Below are 25126 nucleotides of genomic sequence, written 5' to 3'. Positions count from 1 at the left end.
GTTTGTGTTATAACAAATAAAGCTTGCCTGAAGATCAGAATGCAAAGGCATGCACTAGAGGCCAGGTAGTGGTGACACGCATTTAATCCCAGAACTCAGGAGACAGGCAGATGGATCTGTAAGTTCAAGGCCACCCTGGGATCCATCAAACTGATCCAGCCTGTAAGAGAAACAGAGCTCACACAAAGGTGATCCCAGCACTTGGAATCCCATGTCTTTAATCCCAATACTAGGGAGGTGGAGACAGAAGTGATATGGCTGGGCAGAGAGAGGATTACAGAGAGGAGACAAGAGCTCATTGCATTTGAGGATGCAGTCTGAAGCAGTTACTTAAGGATGCAGTCTGAGAACAGGATCACCCTTTTGGTCTGAGGATTCAGGAGAGGTGAAAGATCTCTCTAGTGGTCGACTTCACTGCTTCTCTGATCTCTCAGGCAAGCATTATTTGTTAAAACACAAACAAAATATCACTACACTTCCAGGCAAGATATGTTGGGGGAATTTAGTTTTAATTCTGAGTATATTCGCACTCAAAATACTATGTATTTAAGCTGTGCAATCATTATTGCAAAACATTGAGGGAGTGTATATTGAAGAATTACAAGTTTTTTAAAGTAAGAGTATATTTCATATAATGCGTATTTTGCACACACACATATACATATATATATATATATACACATACACACATATGTGTATGTGTGTCTATGTATGTTCAGTTGCCATAGTTATACCTCTTATAAAAAAAGTATTTAGCACATTGGTTTGAAGGCATTAAGGGAGAATTGTCATCAGCACTTTGTATCAAAAGTCGATAAAGTATTGGCAAAGGACTGTGTGATGATTGATGCTGATTGACAACTTGAAGGGAATCAGAAGAGACATGCCTCTGGGAGTATCTATGAGAGTATTTACATGGAGGTTTAAGTGATGTGGGGATATCCATCCTGGATGTGACTATCAACCTTCCATGTGCTGGGGTCCAGGATGGAATAAAAAGGAGAAAGCAAACGAAGCTCCAGAATGCATCTCTGCTTGCAGACTGAGTGCCTCACACTCCTGCCACCATGCCTTCTCCACCTCAATGAATGGGCTCTGCTCCCAAACTGTGAGCTTAGGTGACTTTAATCATGTATTTGCCGCAGCAGTTGAAACGTAACTCATAGAGTCTCTGCAGCAGACTCTTCAGGGTCTGTGTGAAGGAGGGATTCTTCTCTTTTTAGTGGGAAAGGAGCCATATACAATAAATGTGTGGGTGGATGTAGACTTATTTTACTCAAATTTTATTCATAACTTGTGTATCAAGGGAGTTGGAGCTGAAGATAGCCTACCGTACCCTACAATGGATTGTGTCTTCTTTGACCCATGGTGTAAAGGGTCAAGAAGCAATGTCAGAAGAACGATGTATGCAGAACAGTCACAGCAGGAAAGAGAACCAATTTTAGCTGTGAATCTGAACTAACGGTCAAATGCTACCCCTGTAGACCCTCGGAGAAGCCAGCAGTGAAGTTCACCTGAGTCCTGATGTAAATCTCATCAGTTCTCTCCATGGACAAGGCTGATTCTAAGTTCATTCTTAAAATTTAGGAAAGCCTAGCTCTCTCTCATCAACCAGAACAAGGATAACAAGGAAAGGAAGCACTCTACCAAAACCAAACAAAGCCATTAGCCTGTTTTCTCGAGCTTCAGCCACTTTCATGAGTGCTCAGATACAGATGAAAGCATCCCCACAAGTGCTTGATACCCTAGCCCGTGAGGAACCTCTTCTCTCCTCTGGGCACGACCTTCCTAGAACATGGACTGACGAGGTAGCTACACAAGTGCAGATTTATGGGAGCATATGGCTGGAATGGTATTATGTAGAACAGTAAACTGCTGGGAGCTGTACCATGGGGCATTCATTCAAAGAGTATGCCGAAGGCTGGCCAACAACAGTTCCAGCATTAGAAAGACACATAGTCCAGGAGGATTATGAAAATGCTTTTGTTCTGTGTGTATGAACTCAGTGTAAAAACACACTGTTCACACATTTCTCTCTCATTGTCTGGGATGGCTTGTGGGCAAGTGGTTGCTGGATGAAGTCCGAGGTGAAATCTTGTTTGCTCTTTACTTCTTTGGATTATGTGATTATTACCTTGTTTGGAAGGTTTAAAACATACTGATAGAAATGAAATTCTCTAAAGAGCACCTAAGATTCAGATTCAAAGACTACATTACCTATCCCATGAAGACACACAAACTGGGTTCTGCTTTCTGTTTTATGACCATGCATCTACATTAGATATCTTATATAACCATGCATCTACATTAGTTATCTTATAATTCCATGCATCTACATTAGTTACCTTAGATGACCATGCATCTAAATTAGTTATCTTAGATGACAATGTATCTACATTAGATATCTTAGATGACCATGCATCTACATTAGATATCTTAGATGACCATGCATCTACATTAGATATCTTAGATGACTGGGTATCTACATTAGTTATCTTAGATGACCATGCATCTACATTAGTTATCTTAGATGATAATGTATCTACATTAGTTATCTTAGATAACCATGCATCTACATTAGTTATCTTAGATGACCATGCATCTACATTAGATATCTTAGATGACCATGCATCTACATTAGATATCTTAGATGACTGGGTATCTACATTAGTTATCTTAGATGACCATGCATCTACATTAGTTATCTTAGATGATAATGTATCTACATTAGTTATCTTAGATAACCATGCATCTACATTAGTTATCTTAGATGACCATGCATCTACATTAGATATCTTAGATGACTGGGTATCTACATTAGTTATCTTAGATGACCATGCATCTACATTAGATATCTAGATGACAATGTATCTACATTAGTTATCTTAGAGGACCATGAATCTACATTAGTTATCTTCTAATACCATCCATCTACATTAGTTATCTTAGATAACCATGCATCTACATTAGTTATCTTAGATGACAATGTATCTACATTAGTTATCTTAGATAACCATGCATCTACATTAGTTACCTTAGATGACTGAGTATCTACATTAGTTATCTTAGATACCCATGCATCTACATTAGTTATCATAGATGACCGTGCATCTACATTAGATATCTTAGATGACTGAGTATCTACATTAGTTATCTTAGATAACCTTGCATCTACATTAGTTATCTTAGATGACCATGCATCTACGTTAGTTATCGTATATGACAATGTATATACATTAGTTATCTTAGATAACCATACATCTACATTAGTTATCTTAGATAACCATGCATCTACATTAGATATCTTAGATGACTGAGTATCTACATTAGTTATCTTAGATGACCATGCATCTACGTTAGTTATCTTAGATGACCATGCATCTACATTATTTATCTTAGATAACCATGCATCTACATTAGATATCTTAGATGTATTATCACTCCCAGCTCAGATTTTTTTAAGATAATAAAAACTGTAAAGTAGTCATTCAGACTATATATATGACCACATCAAAGTATTATAGCAGAACAAAATCTTCTGAATGTTAGTTCCTAAAGTTCAAATAGTTGTCCATTCATAATATCAGAAAAGTAAGATAAATTAAAATCTAATATACTTAAACAGGATATTAAGCATAATTAAATTCAGTAAGAATGATATGCATTGGCTGGTAGCCAATATTACTTCCCAGAACTAGAGTAAATTAATTAGCTTTTAATGAAAATCAGCTTAATTTACTAAGTTAATAAAGAAGGTCCATATATAATTATTTGAAAATATACACCATGAATAGCTTTCCCTTTGGTTCCTAGGGACCTCACTGACTACTTTCCTTCAGTGCTGATTGACAAGTCAGGATCATAGTTGAGTCTATTGTAAGAACCCAGCATCTATAAAAAAGAACATTTTTATGGGTAGACTTTTCACTCACATAAATCATTAAAAAGTACTCAGGATAAAATAGCACCAGGAAAATGCAAGTTAAAGTCACAACAGGATTCCACTTCATCCCATCTAGGACTCAAACACTTCACTCACTAAATTCCAAAGTTGGAACTATCATTCCACAACGATGGAGAGAAATTTGAACTTTTTTTTATTGTTTGGTGATAGGAATATGAAACAGTGCCATGGCTTTGGGAAAATTTCTGGAACAGTTAATATGCATCTATCCTGTGCCCCTCTTCTTTTATCAGGGGTTTGCTATGGAGGGATCCCTTTCGCAGTCATGGTGCAGGGGGAGGGCTTGGTCCTGCCTCAACTTGCTATGCCATACATTGTTGACTCTTCCTCCAAGGAGGCCTTACTCTTTCTGAGGACGGGGTTGGGTGGGTAGGGGGAAGGTGGGAGCCAAGGAAAAGGAGGGGAGGGAGGGGGAACTGTGGTTGATATGTAAAATAGAAAAACTTTAAAAATTAAAAATAGATAAACAAAATGCAGAAACGTGTATAAACAAAGGTTTAGGTACAAAATACCTATGGCAGTTTTATTCATAACAACAATAGGGTGGAAATAACTCAGCTGCCCACCAATGGCAAATGGCATAGTGCATAAAGAAATTATGGTTCATATTCATAAGACAACGGTATTCAACAATGAGACCTAGTCAACAAGCAACGGAGCCAGTGAATCTCAAATCATGACTCACAGACCTCAGGAGCATCATGAGGAACCAAAGACCTCTTTCTGGAAAGTGGACCTAGTACAGGAATCAATATATGTGAAATTTACCTTGCGTAAAAGTATAAAGGAGCAAGAAAGCACTGTGGAAATGCCCCAATACTCTTTTACTTGGTGGTATGTGTAGGGGGGTCAAATTATCCAATAATACTAACTTTTAGGACATCATTTTGCCCTCCAAATGAATAGATATCATTTTGAAGCCAGTGTTCTTCAAAATAGTGACTTTGAAATAATAGTCCCTTCCTCTCCCTCTCTAAAAGTATATTTTTACATAAAAATACAATATGTGTTTAATCCATGACCAATGTCAAACTAAAGAGCATATTAACAATATCTAGACCTATGTCATTAGCCCTGATTTTGATTTGTTATTATTTTGAAACAGACTCACTGAGCTACCTAGAGAGTTTTCAAATGTGTCACCCTCTTACCTCAGCCTCAGGAGCAGCCAGATGAAATCCTGTACCATCACACATGACAAAATCAGAATGCTTTCCAAGTGGCATAGATGACCTTTTCCTTAGTAATCTGGGATAGGTAACACAACAGGAAAAGTGGTTTTTTTTGCCTTGCAAGCCTATTCTGTTTACTGTGTCCTAAGAGAGTGTTAGCACACAAATGCACACTCTTTTGAATGTCATAACCTTTTACAGTGCAGACTTCTTAAATCCACGCATGTTTGTAAGCCATAGCTCAAGAATAAAATCTTATAACTAGAGTGGATCTGTGAAGCCACTAAGTGATGTCATTAGCTGTGCTGTCAACAGTGCTGTGACAGACATCAGCAGGTGTGTGTGGACAGACCTACAGGCTTGCTATCACAAGGACTCCGGTGGTGTGGCCAGGAGTGAGTGGCTCCAAGGCTGCTCACCACCCTACAAGGCTCACATTCACCTAGTGTGCTAGGACTGCTCCACTCAAACCCATGGTGTGCCTCTGGAAGCGCGAACCCTCCAGTGGGTTCTAAAGCCCCTAGAGTAGTGTTAGCCTCAGTATCCTGGCTTCGAGGTCCTGGGAATCTGATGCGTGGATGTGTGACCTCATCCTCCATCCCCTTCTCCCCACCTCTTTGCATTCCCAGGCTCACTGGCTTATTGGCTCTTCCCAAAACCTGAAACTGCTTCCTTCCTCTGCACCTTGACATCACATGCCTGGATCACACTCCTGCTCTGGTCCCACATCAGAGACCTTTACTCCCCTCTTGGCACAGCATTCTCAGCCAGGAACTTCCCTTCCTTTCTCTGCTTCTTTGCCCCCACTGTGGTGACATTTCCCAGCATATCATGTATTTGGTTTTTTTTTCTATCTGTTTGATTTTTTTTTCAGCTTGTCAGAATGAAGGCTCGCAAGGGCCTAAACCTCAGAAACAAAACAAATCAAAAGTAGAGTGTGTGTCAATACCTCAACAGCTTTCTTCTACTGTTGAATCATGGCTTCAATAAGCAATTGCTGAATCAATATTCCGAAAGCTTTTTTTCTAGAATCCTTTAGGGAAAGTTAAAATGCAAATTCAAAGTCTAGAGCCCTAGAGAGTGTCCACAACGGATCTGATGCTCAGGCAAATTGTGTGAAAGCATTCAACTAGTGAGAAGGCCTATTTGACACTAGAAAAAATCTCTGCGACATTCAAGCATCTAAGAGACTTCTCTCCTCCCACAGCGTGAGTCTGCTGTTAGCTCATCCTACAAGAGGCTGCAATGCTTGCTTATTGAGTACTCGATTATGGCCCCTGTCACTTCAGTTTTGCTAACACATCCCCTCTCTTTTTGTGTCATGGTCACGAGCATCCCACAGACACTCCACTGCTCCGTATACATCTGCGTACTTGGCGGTCCTGTATATGACACACTCACTTCTGGCTCTGAGAAAGACACAGTAGAAAACACGAAAAGAAACACAGGCATCTATGCTGAGACCAAGGCCTTTTCTTAGCTCAGGGGCTATTGCTTTCCTTCCAAGGAATGAAGGGAAAGCTGGGTTTAAGGAAGTTCTTTAAGCAAGCCGGACTGCATTTGCTTTAATTTTTATTATTATGTGTATGTGCATGTGCTTGTATTGGGTACATGCATGCGAATACCCTGACTGCAGGAGTCCGAACAGGGCATCAGATTTCCTGGAACTGGAGTCATAAGTGATTGTGTGCTAAGAACTGAACTCCAGTCCCCTGCAACAGTGGTGCTACTGCTTAACCCAGAACCACCGCTCCCACCCCAAAATGGAATACTTTAAGCATCTTGCTGTGGATGAAATGGAAGAAAAAGTCCTGCTCTGTCATTTCCCACCCTAGGCAACACAGACCTCTGGGCAATTAGTTATTAGTAAATAGTCACAATTCTCAAACAGTTAGAGCATGCTTGCCTGCTTAGAGGAGCTCAAATTAAATGTTCAATATTTTATGAAGGCTTTGAGTGGTAATGTTTACTTGATCTGATGTGCTCTTATTGCGGGGAGAGACGACAGAACTGGAAGGATGAAAGCAACCTGCAGTGACTTGAGGGACCCTGCTCGGTGTTTTATTATTTAGATGTTTCTTCATGGAACAGAGGAATCTTCCCCTTGGTGGGACCATCATTGAAGCAAAACTCTGTCACAAGTGATTATCTTGAAGATTTTTAATGTCCAGAAAAAGTCTCCAGATCATTTGATAGAATTTAGTGATAAAATAAAAGTTAAACTAATTTCAGTTAACACGCACCTTAATGTAACCGTGTTCTTTGAGAAATAGTTATACTAAACGCATTTTAGCATTAAGGAAATGGCTCGGTGGATAAGAGTGTTTAATATACAAGCAAGAGGAGCTGAGTTTAATCCCAGTGCCCACATAAGAACAGAAATCCAAGTGTTGCCATGCTCTCCTGTAATCCCAGTACTGTCGGGGAACCAAGGCAGGAGAGTCACCGAGGCTTGCTCCTGCCAGTCTATTGGAAATGGCTAACCCCTGATTCCTGTCTAAAGGGAGTAGAGCAGAGAGATTCTGTTTCAAGGGAGTAGAGCCAAGAGCAGTGGGACAAGCCTTCCGATGCCCTTCTCTTTTCGCTGTGCACAGGAATGGGCTCTCTCATTCCCTGCACATTCACACACGCACATGCATGCACACACACACACACACACACACACACAAGCACACACACATTTACACATACATGCACACTCACACACACTCACACACACACAAGATATGAAAAAAAACTTTTCTTAGCTACGATCCCTGTAGTAATTATCCACTTGACTGTTCAGTGGTTTCCCAGGATATTCGAAAGCAAGAAAAGAGAGCCCTAAACTACTATAGGGTGATATTTTAAGGTTCGAAGAAACTCTTATGATTCAGGCAAGGGCAGTGCTCAAGGGAAGTAATGAGTTACCGAGGGTACTGGATTTATGGAGATGCCTGCTTTTGGGGTTATACAAAGTCAAGGACTACTTTTGTGGTTATCCGAAGTCATCCAACTGCAGTCATGGCTTACATGTAAATAACTCCCAGAAATCCCCATCGTAGGCTCCTCATGTGACTCACTTTAGTTAGATCTTTATACAAGTTTATAATTCTATCTCCTTTTTTTTTTCTCACAACCAGAGACCGAGGTAAAATTGAACGAAGAATAACTTTATCTTAGAGGATCTAGAGAAAGCTTTAGTTAGACTCTACTGTTCCATGTGAGTGCAAATGACTTTATCCTTTGCTATTCTAGGTGTGAGAAAGGGAATGCATTTGAGCTTTTTCATGTGTGTGAGTGTTTTGCTGGCATGTATGTCAGTGCACTACATGTATGCCTGCAGAGGCCTGAAGAGGGCATCAGATCCCCTAGCACTTGAATTACAGATACTTGTGAGCCATTCGATGGGTGCTAGGATTCTAACCCAGTACTCCGGAAGAGTAGACGGTACTATTAACCACTGGGGCGTCTATGCAGCCCTGCATTTCACCTGCGTTTCAACTGTTTTTTTTTTTTGTTGTTGTTGTTTTGTTTTTTTTTATTTTCGAGACAGGGTTTCTCCGTAGCTTTTGGTTCCTGTCCTGGAACTACCTCTTGTAGACCAGCCTGGCCTCTAACTCACAGAGATCCACCTGCCTCTGCCTCCCGAGTGCTGGGATTAAAGGCGTGTGCCACCACCGCCCGGCCTGCATTTCAATTTTTAAGCAAATATTTGGGAGATATCACCACACCCTATCCAGCCAACCTAGCGCTGAGAATGTACTTTAGCAACAACTGGGAACAGAAGATCCCTATTCTCATCTGTCTTGCAGTCTAACAGGAAAATAAAGAACCCGATGAGATCAAAAAGAAGAGGAATGCAGCTGAGCAACAGTCAATGGTTTGAAGTGAAGGTGATATACAATACATGGCACAAATATCTTGAGAAGGAGAAATCTGAGCCCAGAATCAAAGTAAAACTTAAGAACTGACGAGTGCAAAGCTCATTGAGAAGGGCAGATGCAGTGTCATCTGCAGAGCCAATAAGGGGCATGAATGTGAACTGAGAGCCAATGAGGGGCATGGATATGAACTGAGCCAATGGGGGGCAAGATTGTGAACTGAGAGCCAATGAGGGGCATGGATGTGAACTGAGAGCCAGTGAGGGGCAAGATTGTGAACTGAGAGCCAATGAGGGGCATGGATGAGAACAGAGAGGAGATACAGTGTCACTAAGAAGACCCAGACCACTAAGCTTGATGAGCAGAGTTTGATCCTAGTGACCCACATGGTAGAAGGAAAAAGAGATTCCAATTTATTCTCTGACCTCCACACACACCGTAGCATACATGCATGTGTGCTCATACACAGATACACTCAAAATAAACACATGAATATACACACAATAAAGAAATAAGTGTAAAAATTAAATTAAATTAAAATTACAAAGTCCTTCATACAAAGAAGAAAAGTTACCCCTGTGCCCAAATCGCCTTCTATTTCCATGACAGTCACCACACTCAGACAGCCACAGGAGACATATCCTATGGCTATAAGGAAGCAGGAATAGGACGCTAAATGATGATGACGCAAGAGATGTGTTCAGTGGCAAAGGTGAAGGATGACACGGGCTGGATCATCCCCACTTCCTGCTTCTCAGTCTCGGTCCTATCGAGCTCTACGTTTATCTGCTTCTGAAACACTACAAGGGCACCCATCAGTGAAGCACAGTCACCCAGTCAAATGTTAGAGAGAAATGAAGGAATAACTGTACAAAAAGCAGAAAGGACAGAAAATATAAATTGGGATCCTCGTGTCATTGCTGAGAGATGATGGCAACAGGGAGGAAGGAGAAGGGGAAAGTATGGCCAATTATGACTGAAGTCTTCAGTATTTGCGAGAACAAAATTCCTTGAGCTTGTCAGTGAAGAAACCCTTGTCAAAGTAGGAAGAGGTAGGTGCAGGTGAATGCGCTGAAGGAGTACAGTGGCAGCTTCGATGTGCGTATGTGCTATGATTTGATAAATGACACTGGTATTTTGAAAGATTGGAACTGTTCAAAGGAAAGGATACACACATCAGCGTTGCAGAGAGCTTTTGTATTTTGTGGCTGGAATTACGTTCCCTCAAAGGATAAATTGCTCTCCAGACATACAGAGTCTCAGATATTTCTTGGAAAACAGGTTACAGTGGTTGTTATTACTTCAAATTAAACTACAACGGACTATGACAGAGCCTCAATAAAGCAGAGCTGACATCATTATAGGGGAATCAAAAGAGGAACAGCAACAGACATAGAGAGGACACTGTACCTAAGGAGGCAGGAACTCGAGAGCTAAACAAATATGCTATAGATTCCTGGGATTCCTGAAGTAGGAGCGGGTAGTGAGGTACATCCTCTGAAGCCCTCAGAGGGAGCACAACCTCAGAGGGAGCACTATCTCAGAAGGAGTACCACCTCAGAGGGAGCATAACCTCAGGGTGAATATAACCCTGCCAACACCTGCATTTCTGACTTCTGATTTCCAGAATTAAGGAAAACTTTAATCCTGTTTTAAGCAACTCTGTTCATGATGTGCTTTATGTCATCAACATGGGAACCACCAATATAAGCTTTGTGGGATTTCACTCATCAAAGAAAAAGTATCCTGAAAGTTTTCCTGAGGGCAAAAGTCAAGAAGGAGTCAGACAAAGTGCTTGTGTATTGACAGATACCGTTAGAACTTTTACTGTTTAAATCACACTCTCTGTCCTTGCTACAACCAAAGACTTTGAGCCTGTTCAAAGAGTTAGAGCTACAGGATAAAATAAAAACATAAAAGGGAGAATTGCATCTCAGGCACAAATTTTATTGACATTAGCTCTCGTGATGTATATTTAGGGGACTACGTTATTAAACACCATGTTGGAGAGCTGTTAATAAAGCATTTTGCAAATAACTTAACATCTTCTCAGTAGATTTTGATGCTTCCCCAGGTATCAATTTCGCGTGTTTGGCCCCACACATTAACTTCTAAACACTCAGTAACGTTCCACTTCCAGGTTTTAATGGGGGATATTTTTTCTCTCGAATAACCATTTAGTTTACAATATTTGAAAAGTTTAAGGATTCTGAAGTCATTGAGAGAAAGAATGTCATGCCAATGTCAAATGAATGATATTGGATAGAACTAGAATCTTACATTATTCAGAAGTTAACTTTAATTTATTTGTTACTAGTAGAAAGTCAAGGGATCAAAGAAAGTCAAAACAACTAAACCCACTGCTTATGTCAAAGTCAAAATGCAAGATGTTTTAAGACTCAAGCCATCAGTCAAACGTGATGTCATTCTATTTCAGATAGAATCCACACCTAATTACTTACTATAATTTCTGCAGTGCAGAAGGTGATGGTTTCCTTATGATGATGCCAACCCAGAATTCTAATCCTAGTAACTCAGAAAAGAAAATTAAAAATAATTTCATACAAACAAAGCAGAAACAACAAAATGCCATCAATATCCACTACAAGAGAGGTTAAAGAAAATTATTTTAATGAGAGGAAACTCTTACCAAGCTAAGAGCTTTGCCATTTTGGTAAATTTGAGAAAAGATGTGGGACTGGAGAGATGGGTGGTGTCAGCAGTACTTCCTGAGTCTGAGAACTGGCTTACCAAACTCGACCTCCTCTCCAGGTCCTCTCCTGTCCTCCTTGTACAAAGGCATGGAACACTGGACCCACAGACACACAGACACATAGATACACAGAGATGCGCAGACACACAGACATATACATAGACAGACATACACACAAATACACACAGAGAGACGTATAAACACATACACACTGACACACATACACAAAGACACATTAAGACACCTACTTCCTCATACACACACAGACACACACAGAGGCACACACACATACAAACACACACAGACACACATACACAGAGAGTGACACATAGAGACACACACACAGACACAGGCAGAGGCACATGCACTTATAGACATAGGCACACAATAAATATTTAAAAAGAAAGAAAAGAATATTTTCATCAAATTTATTTTAAAGTTATTGGTATTTCAAATACCCTATGTAGTTTGTCTTGTGTTGCAACTCTGATGTGTGACCTGTGTCTATCCATGCAGGATTAAAATGAAATAACAATAGTCCATACTTAGCCATAGACCGAAGTCTATTTTTAGAGATCTTACACTGTATATAAAGTTATAAAGTGTGATTCAGAAGTGGCTCTGACAAGTCAAACGGGTTTGCTATAAACTTCCGAGTGGGAGTAAGCAAGCTGTGCTCTGCTAAGCAAGTTTGCTTCATGCCCTGTCTTGTAAATGATCTCTATTAGAGCACAGCCACATCCATTCGTTGGCATGCATCTGTTGGTTTAGTCTTCAGTAGCAGAAATGACTACTTGGAGCAAAGTCTAAACAGTTCAAAACCCTAAAATATGGATGATTTAGCCCTTTCCAGAAAGATTTTGAATCATTTCCGTAAACTAATGAATTTTCATCAAAAATCACAATAAGACACATTTCTCTTAAGTCTTTATGATAAAAATTGTTAATACATATTCTAAAATATTACTATATGCAATAAATTTAATGTAACTATATCAGGATTATATTAAATATAAGTGTCATGAAACTTGTACCAAAAAGGGTCCAATTGTCAGACTGAATAAGGAAGGTAAGATATAATCATTTATCTCAGTGGATTGTTAGAAGGGCCTAATAGTCTCAAGAATTATAGACTGTTATATTTTATTCCACATAAGAAAATTTTAATTGAATAAAATGGAATCAATGTCAAAATATGCAAGACGCATCAATATGTTTTCAAAGGTAATTAACATATTTATGAAGATACCTACAGAATGTAAATGTCATTTTTACAGTTATATTGTCTCTTTGTCTCATGTATGAGTGTGTATGTATATATATATGTGAGACCCCACATGTACAACAACCCCTGTGTGAAGATCAGAGGACAGCTTGTAGGATTTGATTCTCTCCTTCCACTTTTTAATTCCTGTTAAGGAACTTGGTTCTCCAGGCTTCCCAACAAGTGGCTTTATCCACTGGTCCATTCCACTAGCCCACAATTTAAGCAAGGGTAATAAATGTCTGCTGTGTATACAGCAATTGAAAGGAAAATATGTGGCATAGAAACAGACACCAATAAAAGGACGAACAATGATATTGGGAGAAGCTGTGGAGGTGAAGAGGGAACGATACAGGCCATTCCACTTTCCCCTTGAACCTAAGATCGACTAGCTCTGTCAGAACTGTGTGCAAGGTCCAGGAGGAGAAATCACTTGGGTGTTCGGGACTCCCATTCCAGGGCTGGAGTGGAACGAGGATGATAGATCGTGCTGGCCTGGCTTCCCCAGAGCCCAGTGTTTAGGTGTGCTGTGGAACACTTGGGGCAGAGCTAGGGTGGGGAGAGATTCAAAGTCATCACTCGCTACGTAGTGAATTCAAGGCAGTCTGGGATCCCTGAGGACCCCATATGTGAATATAAATAAATAAATAAATATATATATATATATTCTCTATATACATATATACATATTCTCTCTCTATAAACATATGTTCACATACACGTAAACACATACATACACACACATATGGCAAAAAGATTCATCCTCCCATCACCAACTAGGAGGAGCGACAAGATCCCCGTACTATCACTTGACCCGCAAGACCACAGCTGCCCCGGGACTGCTCTCCCTGCCGGCTAATGTACACTCCCCAGAACCAGGCTCTCAGCCTTCACTGACACCTTTCTGGAGAAACAGCTTCAGCGTTCTTCTCCCTCACAGACAAGAAAACTCACTTTCCAAATCCCTAAGCCTAAGCTGATGTCCCCAAGGGGCGTGGAGTGGAGGTTGGCAGTGTGGCCCTGTCTCCTGCGGTTGCCTCCTTTTCTCCATGTCAGCTTTACTTTAGCGTTTACTTTAGCGTTCTCTGAAAGGCTCAGTCTGATTCCTTCCTTTCTTTGCTTAATTCTTGATCTCTCTGGACCTTTCTCAGCCTCCCTGTTGCTTATTTTGCATTTCAGGTCAGAATCCCAGCTTCACTGTCCAAGCCAGGCCAGAGGGAAACCATGCAATAGCCTCAGCAACCTTTCTCAAGCCATTCCCTCCTTCTGGAATGTTCTATTTCCTTTCCTAACTTACCTGCTTAAACCTCTTTATTTCTCAGGTCTTGATACAAATGCTTCTCACCCAAACAACTGCCCTATCTAGATTAGGTGGGATAAATTAAATTTCCACAGTAATTTCCATTTTTTTTTAAAATCAGGCATATGTATGAACATGTGTTTAACCATTTGATTAGTATCTCTCTAGCTTATATGAAGAACTCACAGGAACATGGATTCTGCATCTATTTTACACTATCTTTCCAATGTTCATTATAGTATGAGATCTCTCTCTCTCTCGTATGTGTATAAGTACATATATATTTAATTAGCAAATACGGAATGAAGAGACACAGGGAATTATTAAGGATAATTAAGGAGCTAAAACACATGGATATATGAAAGAATGGAAATCTCAACTAATATGTATTCACAAAGCAAATGTAACTCAAGGGTAATGATATAATTTATATATGAATATGTTTAATGTTTTATTAGTAGTGCCTTAAAATACTTCAAGAAAGCTCCAATTTATAAGAAATTGAAATATCAGACTGACAATATTATATTAAGTGTGTATTTAAGGTCACCCAGACAATGGCAAATATTTCCTATTTTAAGTTTCTGAAATTCTGGAAGTACTTCCTTTTCACCAACAAGTTCTTTTTATAGACCAGCTGGTCTTAGGGTGGAAAAAATACAGTGCCACCATCAGAATTTTCAATGATTTTTTTAAATTTGATGTGCCTTTTCTTTCTTCCACTCTGCAGTTTGAGGATGTGACTGCCGCCCAACATTTTAAGCTCTTTCTGCTCTGGCTTAGCTTCAGTTATTTCCATCCGCCAAAGTGATTTTAGACAACATTGTCAATGGTGCTAAGCACAAAACTTCCAAAGATAGTAGACCATTGGGAACCATGGGTATTTCTTATTGCCTGCCTTTTGTAGCCTGTTATCTGGTGTTTGATAATTAAAGAAGCTTACAGTATTCATTAGCAACCCCTCTCCATATAGAAGAACCATTGTGATCAATGTAAGAGATTTAAGGCTCTGTCTGTTCTCACAATTAGTATAAGAATTGTTGAAATCACACCAGGCCAGCAACTGCTCTGGGGCTGAAAGGATCTGACTATGGGGAGAGGATAGCTTCACAGGAAATTGAGTGCATCTGAGGAGCTCTCCAGGGCCCCTGCCTCTGATAAACACCAGGTCATTATCCCACTTGGAGTTAAAGACTTTTAGATGTTTAGACCCACACTGCCTATCACAGCACAAAGCGTCAAACAGTTCTTCCAGGCCACTTGTGGATTTCTGAAGAGGGACGTGAAATGGGTAGCAATACTAAGAATATGATCTTCACATTATTCCATGTCAGTGTCCCTAATTCAAATGATGGTTTCTCTCCTGCCTGTTTTTCCACAAGTTTACTTTTGAGAATCTCCTAAAAGCTTCCTGAGGCATCTTTTGTGCCACTTCACAAGACACTCCAGTGGAGTGAGTGAGAACCAGATCTGAATATCATCGATGGATTTGGTCTTTACTAGTATACAGAGACAGTGGGCTTTGGACTCCAGATCACATTCTGAGTCTCTTGGAAATCATTTGTTCCTTTTAGTTATCTTTAGCAGTCCCTTATGCTTTTCTACACAAAAGCTGAAATTGTCTATGAGAGGCACACAGGAGACACCATGAAGATGTGGGGAGTCAGCCATACAGAATAAAAGAAAGGTAAAATGCTACATGGTAAAACAAAGATTAATATAACCCAGTTAATGAAGTTATAAGAGCTAGTAGGACAAGCCTAAGCTAAGCCTTAGCTTTTATAATACATCTTCATGATATTTGGGAGCTTGCTAGCGGACAGAGAAAGAATTGCTACATCTGGCACCCAACATGGGGCCACATATTTCCACACAGAATTTAAGAAGGATTATAAAACAGTTCCAAACACAAAATCATAGAGTCAAACATGGCTTCTTAGTCCTACAGTATCTCAGGTGGGCTGCTGTGTACAGAGATGCTGTCCCAGGCTGTGCCTTCAGGCGTGATTCAGGTAATGTTATGCGAAGAGCCACATGATCGGTTTAAGGCTCAGCTCACATTGTTAGAGAAGACTACAGGTGCACAGTAAAGTGGTCCAGACCAAAATAACGTTTAAAAAGATACAGAAAAAGATGGATAGAGAGTAATAATAATGATGATTATAATAAAATAATAATAATACATAGTTTTAGAATAATGAAGATTTAAAAGAGAGTAAAATAATATAAAAAGGACAAGCCACATACTGATGGGAAATATAGCAGAGGGAGTTTGGCCTATATGATGTTTTGTTAATTTTAAATTTTTTAAATGCCAATAAGCAGAAAACAGCAGCTGCTGAGAGACGTTGCATTGTGGAAGGGACTGCTGAATGAAATCAGTCTATTTACTTTAGGGATGTCTTGGTTTTAAAATGAAAAATGCATTGCATTGGGAGAGAGGTTATTCCTTTATTTCCATAGGTTCCTCTCAAAATTAAAAAGATTAGCGTTGACTGAGGCGGGGGGAGATATCCTGAGAATCTTTGCTAAAGACATGATGGAAAAAGCCAAAAAAGACTGCAGAACAAGTGACATATCTGCTGATTTTTGACATGGGGAGAGCTCTGAGCCTGGATGAGACGTGCTGAATCTTGTTGGTTGCAGACTCCTCATGACTTATTACTACATACCATCTATGACATGGATAGAGATTTCATACAGACCAAATAAACTTATAAAGTTGAAAAATGCCTTTTACTTACTCAGACATAAAACAAAAAATCATCTTCCACTGACTTGTGCACACTGCACATTACATATCTATGTTAACACAGATAAATATGTTGCCATTAAAAGTCTATGTTTTCAGAATAAAAGGACCAGACACCAATAAAGAAAAGTGTCCCAGATGACCCAGCCTCTCAGAATCTCTCTGTTTCAGTTTTCTAAATGTTCTACATCCTGAAAACTTCAAAGCTGCTGGCTGAGGTGGTCCAGCCTCACAGAATCTCCAGCCAAGACCTCAGATAAGCTCTACACTTTCCCATTACACAGACACCAAACAAAAATAGTACAAATTGCTCTCACAGGATTTGACCATTGCCCCAGTTTTTTCAGAGTTCCCTAAAGATGCCATCCCTCCACACAACAGGAAGTAGCCTAGGGAACCTTTTGCCCACATCCCCAAAATGTGGGATGGGCAGTTTTTGATCATTTGGTGGGTTAAGGATGTTTGTCATTGTTTAGGAGGGTTGGTCACAAGTTATTGTAATTGTAGAAAATAAGCAAAACAAAGGAGATTAGATTCAGAAATCTCTTTCTGAAGGGAAAAGGGGGGTATAGTATAGAAATGATGGAATAAAGGAGTGGATTGTTGAATCTACTTTTGAACTAAAAACCAAGTGCATTTTGCCATGATCACTTGCAGCTGGATAACTCCTCAGGTAGTTCTTGAAGAAAACTGTGTCCTCCTGTTTCCACAACCTTTGAAGGCCTGTAGCTCTTCATCTAAGGCTGGGCCTTGTGACTTTCCCCATTTTTCCCATCTGCACTGGCATGACAACTAGAGTTGTCATTATACAGGTCCTGGTTTAGGTGACCCTATTGCTGAGCTTTCAGGGGCACTTTAATAAAAGATTTAAAAAATCTTCTTTGCACATCACCCCATTCCCCGTCTGGTATTAGTAAGTCTGTGTAAGCTCAATGATTTCTCTACTCAGGTGTAAGCTTTGAAGAATCATAGCTGGTGACATCCTATGCTTTAGATATAGTAGTTTATCCCTGAGACTGAGGAACTTTCATTTCCCAGCCCATTAAACAAGGGTTTTAAAATCAGCTTCATGGCCATATCTGTGTCTTTGATTCTTCAAGATAATAGGCAAAATGGTGCATTATGTGATAAGCAATCAGTAATTCTTAGTTTCTGGTTTATTATCATCCTTTTTATTCTGGCTGCCTAATTGTTTAAGCATATGGCATATGGGCCAGACAGTTAAAATTCTCTGAAAATGTTCATTCAGTTGAATGAATGGGGCTTTATCTTATTGACAGTATTTTTGTTTCCCTTCAGTGTGCTTGTGTTTCCAATATCTGACACAGTACCCAAGATATATATACATAGAGAGATATAAATATGAATATGAATATATATTTGAGTCAGTAAATAGATGAAACAATGAGAAAATTAATAACTTACAAAATCTATTTTTAGTTCTTATATAAAACATGTATAGTGCCAAGCTTTCATAGAATATGATTTTTTTAATCCCTGAACTACTTGGACTTCCCATTTTGTTTAGAAAAATGTAGAGCACCAAGAGATTCCCTCAAGTTTCTCAAGACCAAGTAACTTCCAAGAAAATTCTCTTCTTCTCCTCTATCCTCTCATATTGACTCCAAAGCCCACACTTTGCCTCACAATGCACTATTGAACATATTTTACATTGGTTTTTATTTATACTATATTATCACTACTTTTTATTTTGACTTTTTTTGAGAATTTTATACACATGTACTGTATTTGCATTATTTCTTCCCTGTTTCCCCATTCCAACTCTTTCTCCCAACTTCCTTCTTAAAATGACCTTTTCTTTATTGTTCTATGTAATATAAGTACACACACATACACATACATACATATATACACATATATGTATACAAACACACACACACACACACACACACACACACACACATATATATATATATATATAAAACTTTCTGAGTCCATTTAATGTTGCTTCTGTGCACAGGTATTTGGGGCTGAGTGCTTAGAAACGGACATCTGTCAAGATTAGTCTCCCCCCTCTCACCAGCCATTCACCGTCTGTTCCTCTTCATCTAGGAGTGGAACCTTTTGAGATTCCCCATCCTGTTGGTTTGTCACCAGTTGTTGTAATTGTGCTAGTCTTATTCAGGAAACTATATTGTTGAGATATCATATATATCGTTCTGTTATATACAGAAGACATTGGCTTTCAACAGACATCATTGTCTTCTGGTTCTTACAATCTTTCCACACCTCTTCTGTGATGCTCCCTGAGCCTTAAGTGTAAAGGTTAAGCTGTACATGTACCAACTAGGGTTAAACAACCCAAGGTTTGTTCTTCTCTGAATTCTAAGAGTTGTGTGATTTTGATTGGTCTCCATCTGCTGAACAAAAACTTCTTTGATGGGGAGTGAGATCTATACTTACCTGGGGTATAAGGAAGCGTATTTAGAATATTGGTAGAAAATGATGCTGGTTTAGGAAAGTGGCGATGGTAGGCTATCCTCTATGATCCTTGTCTTTCCTCCCCAGCTACAGGCTTGTTTACAGAACTAGGCATACGTTCCCTCCTATTGATTAGGTCTCTAGTCCAATAAGGCAGCTGTTGGTTACCCCCAAGTGATTAGTGCCACTATTGCAGCCTTGGACATAACTTTTCATACTGGTCATTGCTGTGACTGAAAAGCTTTACAAATCTAGGTAGAACCTTTCATATCTTTTCCCTTGGCAGCTTGGATAACACCTCCAGATACTTGTTTCTTGCATCACAGCTTCTCATCAACCTGAAAATTCACACAACATAGGACTGAGGATTGATTTTCTATTTTTTTGACTGACTGCTCTATCGACTGGCTCAAGTTGCACTAACTTGTGAACAGACAAAGGAAAGCATGGACTACTAGAATGAGCTGTATAGTAAGCATTATCCAAAATCAGGAATGACTCCTCTCAACTTCAACATAAGCAATACACATTTTGAAATTACAGGCTTTCAAAATAATCTAATCTGTTGCTGTTGCGAAAGTTGCGAAAAAAAGTAACAGACATCTCTCACTACAATGAATTCAATCAAGTTTTTACACACAAGTCCTCACTATTTTATTTCAAATGATGATTGGCCAGTGACTTTAAAAAGCATCAATATGTCAGCATAATTAGCAAAGAGCTACAAAAAATTATTTTCTTTGTAGACGTTTAGGCATGTTTTAAATGCAAATGGAATATTTTTAGAACCACACACCATTCCATTCCTTCAAAAGTCCCAGATTTCTGCTTCTTCATTGTTGAAAATCCCAAGCTCCTCGGTCCCTGTCACCATTGTAGGATAAAAGAGCTTTTGTTGCAAACTGGTCTTTCTTGAAGAATCCATTAAAGTTTAAGCTTATGCCTCGCACCAGGAAAGTAACGTGTTCATTTCCCCTGAGCAGATTCCAATTGCTTTGTGCCACTTAATACAAGGGGAAAAGGTGAAAGGAAGAAAGGAAGAAATAGAGTTTTTTTTTCCCCAGTAAGACTCTATATGTAAAGCACCATTTAGAATGCAAACTTCATAGTGGCATGAGGAATGGTCAATAAAGATGGTAAGTGTTGTATTATGTGTGATAATTGCAGAATGATGGTTCTAAATTCCAAGAAATAATCCTCAGTAAATCACAATGCAGAGAAAATCACAGGGAAATATTCATGGCTCCTCTAGGAATATATTAGGCAGTGTTTAGAAGTAAATTTGAGGGTTATCCTGGGAACAGGAGACATGCTTTTCTATGTCTTCCAAACACATTTATTACATGTGCTTTTGGGGAAAAGATAACTGAGTTAAACTTCTTGATAAAAATGTCCCAAAAGTCAACTTTAGGAGAGTGTTTAATGTGACTTCTGATTTGAGTAATATAGTCAAAATGTTACATTTCAGCAAGAGGTAGAAATTCTGGCTGGAGAACAGAACTTGGCTACACAAACAAATTAGTTCACCCAAATCTACAGCCAGGAAATGAACAATAAACAGTAATATTGGTGATGGTGAGTTTGCCTTAATGTGAGGAAAGCATCATTACAAATCTCATGTACTGTCAGCAAGCCTCCCAGTTGTCCCAGATTCGTCACATTCTCAGGCCATCATCCTCAGGCTTATCTGACTTAGGGACACTGGGCCATACCCATAATGCACAAACAGACTGGCACACTTTGCCAGAAAGGGAGCTTTGCATTTAGGGAGCAATGAATCGGAGACAGGACACAACTCTATCTTATTTCTTTTCCCATAAGCCAGCTGTGCCGTAAGCCACATAAGCATAGGCTCATGACATCAGGACAAGAGGGCTCGGGAGAAGGATTTTCATATTGACGGGCCCAGGTTGCATGGTGGGCTTCTCGAACGCAGAGACACAGCTGCTCAGTGTATGCTTTTGTCCTCCCTGGAATGCACCGAAGAATGCCCTGGCTGTTAACATCTCAGTGTTCCTCACTACTTCTGATTAACCTTTTTCTCTTATGTGCATTTTACAACCTTCAATGTTACTGTAAAATATCTGGCTGTCATTTTGCCTCTTTCCAAGTGTGTGGAAATGCAGCCTACATTAAAAGCATGTAAGAGCTTAACTTTCTGTGGAATCCTAAATGAGGTTGGTCTTGCCCGATAGTAACCAGAGCTTTCACACCAACCTTGCTGTTCTTCCGTTAATCGTTTTTGAAGATGGACTCTTAAAAGAAATTCCACACTAGCTCAGAATTGAGTACAATAGAGGGTTATTTACTTAGGGTAGACTCACTGATTATAGTCCTCTGCACAAACGGGAAACAGGAACCACCGAATCACACCACCGGAAGAGAGGCCAGATGTGTGCTTTACATTAGCATATATAGTATAAGAGGCCACGCCCAAGTGGGCGGGTAAATTAAAGGCTACTGGCTGTAGGAATTCCTATAGCAGTTTTTATTTATTATTTAAAATTGTATGCAAGTATACACTGTATTTTGATCAGTCCCTCCTTCCTATACACCCCTTTAGTCCTCTCTAATACTTCTCCCTACAAACTCCATGTCTTAAGTTTTTTATAAGTCACCGAGTCCAGTTAGTTCTGCCTGCATGTGCATGGATCATTTATTAAAATACATATGAAATGCCACTAATTCAATAATTCTCATCATCTTTTCTAAATACTTAAGGGTACCAGAAATTATACTATGAGTCATATGTAAAAAAAAAATCAAGAAATTAAGCACTGTGGATATAAGGCGTAAGTGATGGGCGTTCCCGAATGTTGGCACTTCTGCTGGTCAGAGTGGAGTTGGGGGAAGATTTATCTATTGAATAGACTAAATCATCATCCATAAGACTCGGGGATTAAATAAATACCTGTCTACATAGCAGTTCTTCCTTTCCTCAAGCTCTGAGGTTGTAGGCATGTTATCAAACCAAATCCATTCACAACCTGATGCTTTACAGTAACCACCATGTTCTATTCCTTCCCCTTAAAATCACTGTGGGGGTGTTGCATACTGTGCTGGTGAGTTTTGACAGCTTGACTGGAACAGAACTGGGGTTACTCGGGAAGAGGAAAGCTTAGTTGAGCGATTGTTATAGTCAGATTGCCTTTAGGGTGAATCTGTGCTGGGGTGGGAGAGCATTTTCTTGATTAATTACTGATGTGGAGGGTCCACCTACTGTGGGTGGTACTACCTCTGTGCAGGTGGAACTGGGTGCTATAAGGTGTAAGCTGAGCTAGTCACAGGGAGCGAAACAGTAAGCAGCAATCCTCCATGATTCCAGAGTCTGTGTCTGCTTGAGTTCCTGCCTTAACTTCCTATGACAGACTGTGACTGGGATGTGGAAGCCAGATAAACTCTTTCCTCCCCAGATTTCTTGTGCTCATAACTCTTATCAAAGCAACAGAGAGCAAACAAGAACAGAAAGGATTACGAAATGTTTTATCTCTAATTATATTTTCCTGAAAAATTAAAACAAAAAATAACCTTATTACTGTTGTCAATGAGAGGACCCAGGAGCAACTGAAATATTCTCTTGGTTGTTAATTATACTTTCTTCAGATAAATAATTAGAAAAGAAATTTGGCTATTGGAGGCCAATTAAAGACAACCTTGTGGAGAGAGAACATAAACATTCATATCTTATGACGAGAATCTTTAAGACATACAGACCATAATAAATTATCTTTTAAGATACATTTTATTATTTCCTGAATTTAGTATGAATAAGTTCAAGAGCTTAAAAAGTAATTTTCTTTAATTGTGTGTCTTCAATCAGAAGGCACCCACCTTGTTTTTTTGAGACAAGATCTCTTACTGGCTTAGGACTCTCCGATTTGGATGAATAAGGAGCCCCAGGGATCTGATACCTCTGTCTCCATAGTAATGAGTTTACCATTGTGCACTAGATGCCAGGACCAAACTCAGTCTGTGTGTTTGCAACTTCATGGATTGAGTTATCTCTCTAAATCTCCTGAAGGAATGTTAAAGTAAATGCTTCCAGATGCTTTACTGGAAAATTTTCCAAGATATAAACTCCAGACTTCACCCTTGATCATCCAGATGTAAGGCATTTTGGGCTTGAGTATTGACTCACCTGCAGCAAGATGTTTCTGACATAGAGAGTGGACTCTTCTTCCTACCAAAGGGCTCATAACAAAGAAATTCCAGCAAATGGGAGATGTTTGGGATATTACCAATAAAATCTCCTGAGTAATCAATACCATGAAGAAGCATGTGTCTGTGCCCAGAGAGATGACTTTTGTTAGTTGAGAGGTTGTTGCACAAGCATGGGAGCCTCGGTTCAGATTTCAGCATCCGTGTCATGGACAGTGGTGTATCTGTAGTCCCAGGACTGCAGAAACAGAGACAGGAAGATCTCTGGGCTTTCTGTCAGTCCTGTTCAGTTGATTCAGTGAAAAACCAAGATGCAGAAAAATGAAGTGGAAATGGACTGAGGAGCAGAGCTGATACCAACTTCTGGCTTCCACATACATGCATACCCATGTACATATATGTACCTGCATGTGCCCATCCACTCATACACCCCCACCCACATAAGGCGTGTATCTTTCTAAAAGTAATACTTTCATCATGGTACTTTTTTGTATTTTAGAAACTACATGCAACAGTAACAAAGAATTCCATTGTAAAAATAATCAGGCTGCCTTTGCTCCCATGATAAACAGAAGCACCCCTCAATCTTGTAGCTACCAGCATCCCTGCAGGAATGCATATTCTATGATAGCATCGCCACTGAGACACAAATGTCTAAGAAATAGCTGCCTAGAATATCAGAATTTGTTTTTCATATTAATTCAATTCAAACTTCAGTGGTCACTCTGACATTCACAATGAGAGAATTGTGCTTCCGTGCTAGATGAGCAAAATCTGCGCTTCTGCCTGGCATCTTCAGTTTCACTGGGAGAGCAGCCGGTAGGACGACAGAGTCTTTGTTTCCCTCTGAAGAGAGCAAAGCTGAACCATTTAGTAAATAATACCAAGTGACCCCCAAAATAATACAACCTTCTCCTCTCCTGAGGGTATTTAAATTTTCCCCAAACCTTGCCTCCAGACACCGGTAATAGAAGTCATTTGCAGATAAGAGCACACACCATGAACTTAATCCACAGGGGAAGGCCTTGTCAATCTCCTCTCAAACACACTCGGCTCTGTCAGCACTTTCCGTGTTTCCAATCCTTGTTTCCAATTCTTGTCTTTAGCTACTGGGATTCTATGTGAGAAAAAAGTACCAAACACAAAATAAAACACATGGGGTGTTTTTAAGGAGGAACTGGGGAACTTTGCATAATCCTTTGCTTCTGCTCACTAGAAATGATGCTGTGTTGAAGGGAAACTCAACCCATAGCAAATGTTTAGACCTCATGCTGGCTCTCAGTGCATGAACCCAACAGTCGAGCCATCTCAAGTCTAGGCAATACTAGAAGCCTTACTAGTTTAACTTTTATCACCTTCCCATGTACTTTCAAATCTCTCTTGAGAATAAAAACTGGAAGCTGGGTGAAGGAGACAGAGGCATAGACAGAGATGATATGGAGATGCAATAGAGGCAGAGAGCGACAGAGATGGAGAAGGATGTAAGAATGAAATCTCA

Source organism: Microtus pennsylvanicus, chromosome 2 (assembly GCF_037038515.1).
Source record: "Microtus pennsylvanicus isolate mMicPen1 chromosome 2, mMicPen1.hap1, whole genome shotgun sequence".
NCBI classification, from domain to species: Eukaryota; Metazoa; Chordata; class Mammalia; order Rodentia; family Cricetidae; genus Microtus; species Microtus pennsylvanicus.
This window is presented reverse-complemented; position numbering follows the sequence as displayed.